This window comes from Pteropus medius, unplaced genomic scaffold (genome assembly GCF_902729225.1).
Source record: "Pteropus medius unplaced genomic scaffold, Ma_sr-lr_union100, whole genome shotgun sequence".
NCBI lineage: Eukaryota > Metazoa > Chordata > Mammalia > Chiroptera > Pteropodidae > Pteropus > Pteropus medius.
In genome coordinates this window covers 7,313,996-7,325,944 of record NW_024350924.1, presented here as the reverse complement: position 1 = coordinate 7,325,944, position 11,949 = coordinate 7,313,996, and the positions used below count along the sequence as shown (strand labels likewise).

Here is an 11,949-nt window from a genome sequence, read left to right as displayed (position 1 = left end):
AGCCTGACCGTGCGCTGAGTTCACTGTCTGCTCAAAGAGCTGGAGATAAAATGACCCTTCGTAGAGAAAGGGCTATAAGGGAGAAGAGAACAGGCAGAACCCCAGGACGGAGGGCTGAGACCTGGGGTTTGTGCAGGCCGTGTCTCTGGAGGAGGTTCAGGTGGTGCTGGCCCGCGGGGTTAGGCCATTGTCAAGCAGTCTCTGGGGCAGAGCCAGGAGTGAGCATCAGATGTGGGAAAAGACTAAGGGATCAGGTAAGGTGGCTGAAAAGCCTGGACGGCTCAGCCTGGCCCCGGACACAGCGGGCAGGGTGCACCACCCCACCCCCAGCACCGGCCGGTGGCTGCAGGCCTGGCTGTAGGGCAGGGCAACGGCAGTCTCCTCTGAAACCCCCAGAAAGGTGGGGAGAGGATTATAGGCTGTGGGCACAGGTGAGTGTTGGCCAGGGAGTCGGAGATAGCGGTCACCTGTCTTTGAGTTCCCCGTGCTTCTCAACTCAAAAGGATCACGGACTCCCGTAGTGTCTCTTAGAAATTAACCGTTCAGTGTGTGTTTACCAGCAGCGCCTGGGTGTTGCTCGTTAGCATCAGGGCTCGACAGAGGCGGGGGGCGGGGGCCGTCGGTGCCCTCGAGGGGTTCCACTGGGGGTGTCCGTGCGCACGTGCAGGTCTGTGGGGCTGAACCGTACTCTGGGCCCGGTTAGCGGGAAGCACGAGGGGCGAGGATGAGAGCCGGGGCGAGAGCGCGCCCTCTGCGAGCTGCTTGCTCAGGAAAGCTTCCTGGGGAAAGTGGAATTTGCCAGGGGCTTGAAGGGTAAACAGATGGAGAGAACGAGGTCAGGACAAAGGTGTGTTTGGGAGACCGGGAAAGCTTCCGGAAGCGTCCGGTCCGCAGCCGCAGTCCGTGTCTCAGAGGGAAGCCGGGCACCGGCGTGGGGGGAGCTGGGCCTCTCAGACAGTGGAAACACAGTTCAGCGTCAGCATGGACCCAGGTCACATCTGCCATTCAGTAGCTGGCTGGGCCTGGCCGAATCCCTAACTTCTGTGTGCCCAAAGTTCCTCACCTGCAAAGTGGGAGTGGCGACAATGTTCCTCTCGGGGTTCTGGGGGGAACGTGACAATGGGTCAAGCACCAGGCACTTAGCGGGCCCCCAGGAGCACTGGTCTCTCCTTTTCCCGGCCCAATAGGATGCTGAATTCGAGATGGGAGAAAATATTCCAGACGCCCTCTGAGTGCCCTTGGAGGTGTAAATACACAGGCTGAGGGGACCACGCGCGCTCATATCCGGATGTTTGACATCCTGAGTCTTCCCTGGACAATACCGTCTCTGTCTTGGCACCGCTGGCTACCAGCCTCACGAGAGCCAGGTTCTGGTCACATGTCCTTTTCCTGGATCGAGTCACTAGTAAATTGGGCTGTAGTCACAACCTTCTCCAGCACAGGGAAGCGAGAATGGGTTGGAGTGAACACACAGTGCAGCCTGGCACTTAATGCCCCCTCCCATCCATCAGCATTTTGCCCAAGGCCTTACCCGTGCAATTCGAAAACGCGGGGTCGCATAGTGGATGAGATCACGTGACCCTCATGTGATCCACAAACAAGGGGCCTTTCAGGAGGCCAAGGTCCAGTCTCATCTACTACAGCCACATCTAGCCAGCTACACACTGCGGGGAGAATGGGTGATCCAGGGACACTTAGACCCAACAGGAAATTGGAATAGCCATTTTGGTACTTTCCCCAGGAAAAAGAAAAGATGACAGTGAACAGAGAAAGGGAAAATCTAACTGGTGGGAAGACACAGGAATTTAAACTCTGAAAATTGGCGGCGTTCCTTCCTTCTCACGCTGGGTGAGCAGAAAACACGTTCACGGCGGCAAACGTAAAAATAAAAGCGTACGTCCAGGTGTAACTTCCATGACCTCATGTTTCCCAACACTTGATGGGACCTTGGGAAACGACGATGTCCGTAACTTGGGCCGCTCACGCGGTGGAGAAACGGCGGACTGGGAGTTGGGACAGTATGAGTGCCACCGTACACTCTGGCCACGCGACCTTGGGCAAGCCACCTTCTCTGGGACTGAGGTCCCTCATGAGAAATGAGGGGTTTGTCTAGGTAATTTAAAGCCCCCTTCCAAAGCACTGATTTTCATGGGTACTCATACCTCCGGCCTTAAATAAAGCGGGGGAGGGTGGTGGTGATGGCAGTCTTTACCAGCCCCACTCCATCACCCCACGCAGCCCCTCAAATGCAAGCCCAGAAGGGGCTCCTCTCTCGCACAAGCTCTGCACCTACATTTGTATGTTCAGATGGAGCCCACGTGTTTGCTTCCAGCGTCCTGACCCCAGCAGGCTCACAGGTCACTCCCTGAGCCGTTTGAATCCAGTTCTCGTGCCCCTCCTCCATGGAGCACCAGCTCAGCCCTGGAAAGCAGATCTGCAAGCAGTTACTGTGCCACTGGCACGGTGGGCACTCCTGCTAGATGCCGTAAGGGGAACAGTGATGAGCGAGCGAGCGTGCGTGCGTGCGTGGTGCCAGCCCCCAGGAGGCCTCCACTCCAGCAGGGAGTGCAGGTGCTCACAGTCTGAGTGTGGCAGAAGCATGCAGGCCTCCGACACCACGAGAAAGTGAGAGTAGGTCTGGCTGCGGGGGTCAGGCTTCCTGGAGGAGGAGGCCTTTGCCCTGGGATGTGGGCGGGGTTCCGATGGCTGAGGCAGGAAGAGGGGGAGCAGTCACATCGTAGGAATGGCAAGCAGCCCTTTCCTGCTGCATCTTCAAAGTGTGAGCGAGATGAGCTTAGAAACCCAGGCCCAGGCCTATTCCTAGAGTCTTCAGGGTTCTAAGGCATTTGGACTTCGGGGCAGGGACTGAGGACCCAGCGACATCCTTGAGCAGGGGTGTGCCATGGTGGGACGCGTACCTTAGGAAGAGTAATCTATCAGCAGGGGGACTTGAAGGACAACACGGGTGGAGGCAGAAAGGACAATGAGGGGGTGATTACAATAACCCGGATCGGTGGTCATGAAGGTCTGGACCCCAGTGGGGGCACCCGGCCTGGAAAAGAGGGACATTTTGGAAAGATGCTGGAGGGGCGGGGCTGGAGGGGGCGGCTCTGTGCCAGGCGTAGGGCGGAGGGGGTCGTAGTCACACAGAGCCTGGAGAGAATGTTGCTGAGGAGATCCCGCCACCTGTCCAACCTGGACTCACTTAGCAGCTGTTCCTGGGGGCCGGGGTGGGGGTGTCATCCTGAAGTGTCCAGAGGACAAGCTGTAAGAAGGCTTGGGGAGACTGACTGTGGTGGGGGAGCCTGTGGGTCAGGCCCCGATATCTGTTCTTCCTTAAAGATGGAACACCTAGACACCTGTCTGCTAGTCCGCTCTGGATAGACACTTTCCACCTTTCTTGAGTCTGGGCATGGTCCCATGGTTACATCTGGCAGTTGATTTGTAATCAGAAGTGTCTGATTTTTGGAAAATCGAGTGTTCCTGCTGCTTAGAAGGCAATATGACTTAAGAGGATTCGGGTCTTGTGGTGACAAGCAGATCTGAGGTTTTTTTCTTCAGAACGGACAGACTGGACACATCACTGCTTAGAGACGGGCTGTCGGGTGACTTCTGCGGGGTCCATCCACTGTTTACATCCTTAATGCTTCTACATTCAGGGTGCTCCCTCATCCCTTTATTTCTGTGTTCTAGGAGATACTTTGCTCTGTGTACTAACTGCAGGGGACAAGTACAAATGAAGGCCCAAAGCGAGGCGGATGTTGGGGGTTGGCTGCTGGGAGGATGGAGGAGCCCGTCCTCACGTCCCGGGCCTGTGACGGGCGCCTAGAGGTGGACCCGCTGTTAGGAGGCGGATGGTGAGATTGGTGTGCCATGCCGGCCGAAGCTGCGGTTCCCACCGGCGACTGGCACTGTGGAGCGTGTGCGGGCCCGTACTTCGTGGCTGGCGATGTTCTGAGCGTTTAAACGCACCACCTCACGGCTACCATCGATGTAGCTGCTCCCGGTCCCCCCACTTGCAGATGGGGAAACTGGGAGGTAAAGAGGTAAAGCCGTTTGCTCATTGTCATTACAATGAGCAAATGGAAGAGCTGTCCCTTAGGTGTTTGTGACGTCAGGGTCCTCAACTGTTATTGCATGAGCCGTGTTTCCAGACTTAAAATACCTTTCTCCCACAAACTCCCTCTTATCAGAATGGAGCTCTTCTCTATGGCACAATGCCATACTCGATGTTTATTTGAGAAAACCCCTCCTCACAGGCCGATACTTCCGTCTCCCAGGTGACGGTATTTGAAGTTTGATAGGGGCTTTGCAGAGGTGTGCTGACGGTGTCCTGGAGGGGGGCTGGGGATGGGCAGAGCTCTAATTTTTGCAAATTTTCATGGTGTAAATGCTCCCACCATGAGCAACTTCAGGTTGCCATCGCAGCTCGTAAAATTCCTGAATATTCAATAATCGACTCTGGCAAAGCACAGCACCTGGGCCCAGAGAGCAGGATTGTAGCTAAGAGTGCCCACGCTAGCAGGAAATCCTAGGAATTCCAGTGCTCTTCCGGGTGTAGATCTTCTCCCTAGAGATCTGGCCCGGGGCATCTGGGTGGCCCCGGGCCCTGCCGTGGCCTGTGTGCTCAGCCGCCCTCCACTCCCAGGCTCACCAGTTGCCCATGTCCTAGGCTGAGGCGCGCCTCCTGAAAATAGCCAGCAGGTGGCAGCACCCTCGCATTCAACGCTGAGCAAAACCAGGAGCCTTTGTTCTGTGCCAGAGGCGGTGTCACGAAGAGAAAGGCCCAGAGGAGCAAGCTTATCAGTCTGTCCTTAGCTGACCTTGGCCTGCAGAGCCCGTGAACAGGCTCCCCAGCTTGAGATAATGAGAGCAACTGACACAGCCACCAGACACTGCCCGCCTGTCGGGGGACCTGGGCCTGGCAGGGTGGCATCGTGAGTACAGGCACCGGGTCCTTGCAAGCAGGGAGCGAAGTGCCGAGAACTGGGCTCTCAGTTCTAAGGAGACACTGTTCCTACCCGCCACCACCCACAAGCCACCCTGTGCGGCGACCGATCTTGGCTGTTGACACTGAGGGATGGTCACTTCCCACAAGGGTGACCAGCTATCCCAGTTAGCCTGAGACCGTCCTGGTTTTAGCACTGAAAGTCTCATGTCCTGGGAAACCCCCGTTCCAGGCAAATACGATGGTTTGCCACCTCGACTCCTGGCCCCCGCCCGTCCTCGCGCAGTGCCTGCCTGGCACACAGTAGGCTCTTCTGTGTTGGCTGCTGCAGACGGTGGCCCTCAAGGAGAGGGGCAAGTGGGAGTCAGGTGGGCTTTCGGGGGCCGAGCGAATCCCACGACGGGCTTGTGTTTCATTTTAAAACTTGCTCCCTGGCTTTTTATCAGAAGGGCCAGAGGGTGTGAGTGGAAGACGCAGAACAGGCTCCCCCCTTCCCTTCTCCCCTTCCACCTGCCACGTCCCTCCCACTTCTTCCCCTCCCACAGCCCACCTGCCAGCACATCCTGCCTGAGGGCCAGGGTCCCCCCATTCCAGGGGCGGGTGGGGCCGCCTGCTGGGGAGGGTGGCAGGGTGGTGGAGAGGGCAGGCCAGGGCAGGGGTGAGGCGGGCACGTGAAAATGCAGGAGCAGGAGGAAAGCTGCCCGGAGGAGCTGCAGGCTCCCTGGAGCTCTCAGCTGAGCTCTCCAGCAGGGACATGCGCATCCCTCTCTCCTGTCACTCAGGTCCCACTGCGATGTGGCTTATCCGCTATGTCACTGCCGAATCCTCTGGATGGTTCCCTTCCCCCAAGTGCCCAGCTCAGGGGAGTCAGGCTCAGCCATCACTGACTTGCGCTGTGGTCTGAATCAGAGCAGGAAGCTTCGTTTAAACCAATGTAAGAAATTTGCCGATTATTCTTTCCTGTTCTGGACCCTGGGATAAAGGGCAAACCAGTCACCATGGCCCCCAAGTTCTGGACCAGCTGGTCCTTGTCGACTCCCCTAAATTCGTCTCGTGCCGTTTCCCCCGCGCTCAGACCGGGGAGCAGGTCTGGATGTGGCTGTTCTCAGCCAGGAAGGAGTTACCCGTGCTCGGAAACGCAGGTTTCTCATGTGATGTGTGTTTCAGATTTTCTGAATAACCCATCACTCTCCACGTCAAACTCTATCCTGCTTAGCGGGTTCATATTTACATTCCGCTAGTGACAGATTAATGCAGGCACAGCTCCGTTCTAGATAAAAATTGACCACGCGGGCGAAGGACTGCTGACCCCTGTCTCCCAGCCAGCGCTAGCAGTTGCCGGAGCCTGTGCACGGACCCCGGGGCCTCACTGCACACTCTGAGGACTTAGAGTGTAATTTTTCACCTCAAAGAACAAAGGCCAGGAGGGTGGGCTAATTTTAGCCACCAGATAATGGGAAACGCATATGGAGTTTATTGAAGAAATACTGAGTCCATGACTTGGAGTTTGCCAGGCAAACCGAATCCTAGATAGAATGCACGGCAACTCTGGTTGTTAAGACAAGGGATCTCCAAATCTCCAGAGCTTTGAAGGGGTGGTGACAGTTTTTACCAATGTCGAAGAAGGGCCACCCCTTCGTGTCCAGGGCTAGAGGACTCTCTTCCACAGGGGCCATAGCAGTGCACACTAAATGCACGCTGCAGGCAGGACACCTGGAAGCAGAGCGAGGCAGAGATGCTGGTGCCAGCTCCTCACTGACCCTTCAGCGAGCCAGGAAATGATTCCCATGAAAACTGGGGTGCCCTGCCCACTTTCGAAGCAGCCGCCTTTGGATCTTGGGGGCGGACGGGTCCTTTGGGTTTAAAGGGCACTTATTCTTTTTCAAATGTGCTAGCTCCGGCCACGTTTCCCTTGTCCTCAAGGAGGAAGCTGAGCCACAGCGGATGGTCCCAGGACCTGGGGCCTCGGGGCGGTTTCAGGATATTGAATGTGGCTGCTCTTTGCCTCCATCTATCATGTAGAAATGCAGACTCGCCAGGTGGCCGTGGCCAGGGGTCAGGCTGGGATGCGAAGGTGATGCAGGGAAGGGAAAATGAGGAAGAAAGCCCCAAGCAAGGCGCCTCTGCCTGGCTCTATTTTATTTTTTTTCCTTTTTTTTTTTTTTTGTGGCAAAGTGGGGGCAGCTTCGATCCTGCCCCTTCCTGTCTGTGCCTGAAGATTCCTCGGACCGCCTCACCTCAAGCGCCACCCCACCCAGCACACACTTTCACCTCCCCTGCCACTTGCTTTTCCGTGAGAGCCCCACCCTACCCAGAACATGGAGTTCTGTCCCAGAGTCCTGGAGGAAGGCAGCAGGTGTGAGGGCAGGACGGGGAGGGGCAGCGGGAGCTGGAGGCCAGGAGGAAAAAAGAGCCTTTTACGGCTTCTCCTTTATGTACCTGGTCCCACCTGTTGTCAGAGAGCCGAGGTAGCAGGGTTTATAGATGCAGCGACACCTTGCTCACCACAGGGGGTGATCCTGTGCAAGCCCCCTTGATTTGGCCTCTCTGCTCGAGTGTCACTCGGGGCTGGGAGTTTATGCTAGATGGGGGTCAACAGTCCACGAACGAGCTGAAGGCTCCCGTGGGATGGGGAATGTGAAAAGCTCCCTTCTGAGAACCGGAAACAGCACTGGGTTTTTAAACAATGGTTCTTGGAGTTTTCTTTCCCCCTCAGGGGAGCCCCAGCTGCCTGTTGTCATGAAGCCACCCGGCAGTCTCAGTGCTTACGGTGGGGAACGAGGGGAGTCGTGACTGTGCCACCTCTGTGTCATCCCGCCTGTCCGCTTGGGTCCCCACAGACGAAGGTCAGCAGGCCGGACCCCTTGCCCTGCAGGACCTCTGACCTCTTCCTTTAAGCAGACGATCTGTGGCTCAGGCAAAACCCCTGTGTGGGCGGTGGCCCAGGACGCACGTGGGAACCGAGTCCACTTACCAGTGGTCTTACTGTGGACGAAGAATTGAATAATTAGTTAATTTTAGTTGTAAAAATATATAATCAGAAACGTGTATCCGTATCATGGAATACTATTCAGTGATAACAGGGAACGGACCAGTGCTGCACACAGCACCGTGGATGGATCTCAGCAATTACGCCGCATGAACAAAGCCAGTTGCCAGACGTTCCGTACGGTTTGATTTCGTTCATGTAACATTCCTGAAATGACAAAATCGTGCAGATGAGCAGAGTAGTGGTTGCCAGGAGTTGGTGGGCGAAGTGGGCGCGGCTATAAAGGGTTAGCACAGAGGAGCCCCGAGGTGATAATGACGCAGTTACGGATCGTGGACATGGCGGTGGCCGCACAGTGCTACGCAGGAGATAAAATTGCACGGAAACACACGTGCACACACACGCACGTGGACACGCGTGCACGCACACACGCGCGCACACACGCAGCTCTGGATTGCACCAGCGTCAGTTTCCTGGTTTCGATTCTGAGCTGTAGCTCTGCAGGGTGTCACCTGGGGAAGGCCGGGGTAAGGGTACATGGGACTTCCTTGTTCTTTTTTGGGGGGAGGTAAAATAAACATAACACATTTAAATAATGTAAACCATTTTTACATAATTTACATAGTCAGTGGCATTAAGTGCATTCAGATGTCTTCCTCTCTCCCTGTCCATCCAGCCACCGCCCACGTCCCCAGAGCCTCCGTCCCTGGGAACCGGCACCTCACTTGGTGCCTCCGTGAGCGTGCCTGCTCCAGGCCCCTCGCGCGAGTGGAGTCGCACAGCGTTTCCTCTCTTGCATTTGGCTCATTTCACTTCACATGACGTTTTCGAGGCTCCGCCATGTCGTCGCAAGTATCAGAATTCCCTCCCTTTTTAAGGGTGAGCAATATTCTGCTCCGCGTGTGCTGCATTTCGTTTGCACGTCCATCCATCAGTGGACGTTTGGGCGGGTTCCACCTTTTGGCTGTCGCAATCCTTGTATTTTTTTTTTTTGCAACTACAAATTCATTGAATTTATAATTATCTGAAAACACAGGCGCCCCTCGCCTTACTGTGCTTCGCTTTATGCATCTCACAGATGTCGCATGTTTTTTTACACACTGAAGGCAAGACCTTCCGCCAGCAAAAAGATCATGGCTCGCTTCACTGCAGAACTTGCTTATTGCAGTGATCTGGAACGGAACCCTCCATATCGCTCAGGTATACCTGTAGAATGTTAAAAAAAAAAACCATCAGAAATCTGTAAATTAGCTAATTCTTCCGTCTGCTGAGCGTGCCAGCCAGTGTTTCTTGTTGCGTTTTGTCCTGTTTTCCAATCACAGAGATAATGTAGCCTTTATAGTGCATACAGAACCTGATCTTCCCCTCTGCTTTTAGCGAATCAGCTACAGTGTGCGACGATTCACGGGATAGCCCAAGGGGTTCTGTAAACTCTGATCACCCTGCCCGTGACATTGTTGACAGGCGGCGATCAAGAAACGGGAAAGAAAATTCAGAGCCGGTTGAAACTGACAGGGGAGTTCAGTAAAGGCAATGACCTTTACATAGGGCTAGAATTATAGAGAATGTGAAATCATGAAACAACGTGATAAAAATAATCATCAGGAGAGGCGAAAACTTGGCGCTGGAGGACTCACTGATTTGTGTTGCAGATGCCTTTCCCGTTGGCGGTTTGGCCACCATGTCTCGGTCCATCCGTGTGTGGGTCTGAAGAAAGCAGAGCATGGTTACATACCAAGCAGACACCGATTCTCACAGGGGCATCTGGACAGCCTGGAGCAGTGAGGGGGCACGGGAGCCAGGGGACCTAGTGAGCATGGCCCCCTGGAAAGCGGTATCAGATGTGGGCATCGGGCAGGAAGAGAGGGTTGCCCTCTTGTAGGACACAGCGGAGGCTGAGCAGGGAGAGTGCGTGCGGCTGACGGCACTGGTACCGTCCACACCTGTTTCTGGAGGCCTCGCACGGTGAAGGGGTGCTGGCTGACAGGTGGCGCAGTCCCCGCTGTGGGATCACCGTCAGCCGAACACAAGGTTATTTTGTTTTTATTATTTTATGAGGGTCTAGGGGCTTCGTGAACTCCTGACACTAGACGCAAAATTTTCCTTTGTGCACGTTTTTCTGGGGAGAAAGCTCATACTTTCCCTCCATCCTGAAGGGTCTGTGACCCCCCCCATAACACGACGCTGAATAACATCACACACACAGGACCTCACGCTAAGACCTGCTCCTGAATCTCTCCTTAGCGGCTGACTCGGCCCAGCTCGCCGCCCCCCGCTTTCTCCCCGCCCTGCACCCCCCACCCCCCCCCCGTTTCCGTGTTTCCTGCTCTGGCTGTGTGTCCCCTTTTTGCCTCCCTCACCTTTTCTCGCCCCTCCTCCTCTGCTGGCTCCCAGATCGCTTTCCTGCTGGCCTCTCCTGCAGTATCGATCTGACGTTTAATCATTACGACAGCAGCTGAATTCCACTGTGCTTCATTAATCCAGAGGAAAACACCGCCTCGGCCCGCAAGGGGCGTCGTCTTCCCAGGGACCCGGAGAGTGGAAATGCCTGTTTCCCTTCGTAACCAGACAGGAGGCCACGATGGGTGGCCACGGCGACGCAGTGGGCGGTGGGCGAGGGGCGGGTGGGGACGTGGGTGGGCGCCGGTCCCTGGAGGCCTTAGTCATCCATCACGGAGCCCGACAGACCTGGGGCTGTTGGAGGGCTCCAGTCATAGCGGCTGAGTTGTAAAATCCCAATCCCAACTTGTTAGGGTTGCCAAGACCAGAATGGTGTGACGTTAAGAAGGTTAAAGTCTGGCATTTTTATAGCTTTTATTATGATAAAGTTCTTAGTCACACAAGGGGGAAAGCAGTGGAGAGGGTCTGCCCGCGCTGAGCGGGCCAGTCCCGGGCACAGTCAGGCCTGGCCTCTTGCCAGGCTCCCGAGGGGCCCCTTGTCGTGCTGTGGGTCCAGCTTTCCAGCGGCAAGGTCTGCCCGGCACCCCAGGAGCCTGTTCTGCCACGTCTGAACCCCGGGACTGATGGGGGAGGTGGATCCGGCCGCCACGTTCGCACAGAAGGGGTCCTCAAGACAAGCCGGCTTATTGGAAGCAAATGCCCATTTCCCAGCTGAAGGTGTCACCTGACTTTAGTCTGCCGTCGGCCAACACCCATAGCAGGAGCCGGGGAGAAGTTCCCCCATTCCCAAAGGGCTACAGGGTTTCGATGTGTTTGTTACGCCCTCCGGCCTAGAATAGTGTGTCGTCCATCTAGATCTGCCCGTCCTTCACACGCCTGCTCCTCCGGGAGGCCTTCCCTAACTTCGTCCTCCCTTTCTGACCCCAGGGGTCCCCCGCCCCCCACTCCTACGGAGTGCAGGCCATCCTCCCATGGCTGCACCTGTCCCTGTGTAGTGAGCCCCTGGTGAGCCTGCCTTCGGCCCCGCCAGACGGAGCCCTCCTGCGCCTTGTTCTCTGGGAGTGCTCAGCCTGGCACGCAGTAGGTGCCCACAGATGCCGAAGGAGGGAACGATTCAGCATGAGGCACATCCCTTCTGCTGGGAAGACAGCTTAAATGCCACGTTCTCTCTGCGTGAATCATCTTTGCTCGTGAAGAATAGTAAAAATCTCTGAAAAAGGTACTAGTTTCTCGAGGGTGAAATGTACATCTGTGCACGTAGCTGTAGCATCTGCCATTCTGTGGCCATTAGTGTAAATTTCACACACATCAGATGATCTCATCTGTGTCCAAACGAGTCGTAACACTGACTCGTTTATGGAGTTCTGTTCTCAAGTTGGGCAAGTCACATCGACATTGATTTGGTACCTTACTGGTACCAGGCCCTGCAGAAGCGCAGAGGCGAGAAGTCCCTGCCTACAAGGAGCAAAGTCTGGGAGCCAACGAGACATGTCGAGTGGTCAGTGCCTGCGAAGTCCTCGTTTGCCTGCCGGCGGTGAGCCGCTGTGTGGAGAGTCGAGACGAAGGCCCGGCATGTGCCCTTGAGAAGCTGATGCCCCGCGGCGGGCGGAGG

At 55.8% G+C, this 11,949-nt stretch overlaps 1 long non-coding RNA gene across 3 annotated transcripts; it reads right to left on the bottom strand.

Moving 5' to 3' along the window:
• Nucleotides 1-4,943: 4,943 nt before the first annotated feature.
• LOC120585086 (uncharacterized) lies at nt 4,944-10,641 on the bottom strand. 3 transcript variants are annotated; one of them, XR_005648217.1, is made up of 4 exons: nt 10,298-10,641; nt 9,575-9,644; nt 7,718-9,143; nt 4,944-5,920 (listed from the first exon to the last, which is right to left on the bottom strand). It is a non-coding gene; the product is annotated as an uncharacterized LOC120585086 (long non-coding RNA). The 3 variants fall into 3 exon arrangements; XR_005648216.1 differs by lacking the exon at nt 4,944-5,920 and having other exon boundaries at nt 7,100-7,933; nt 8,041-9,143; XR_005648215.1 differs by lacking the exon at nt 4,944-5,920 and having other exon boundaries at nt 7,100-9,143.
• Nucleotides 10,642-11,949: the final 1,308 nt, after the last annotated feature.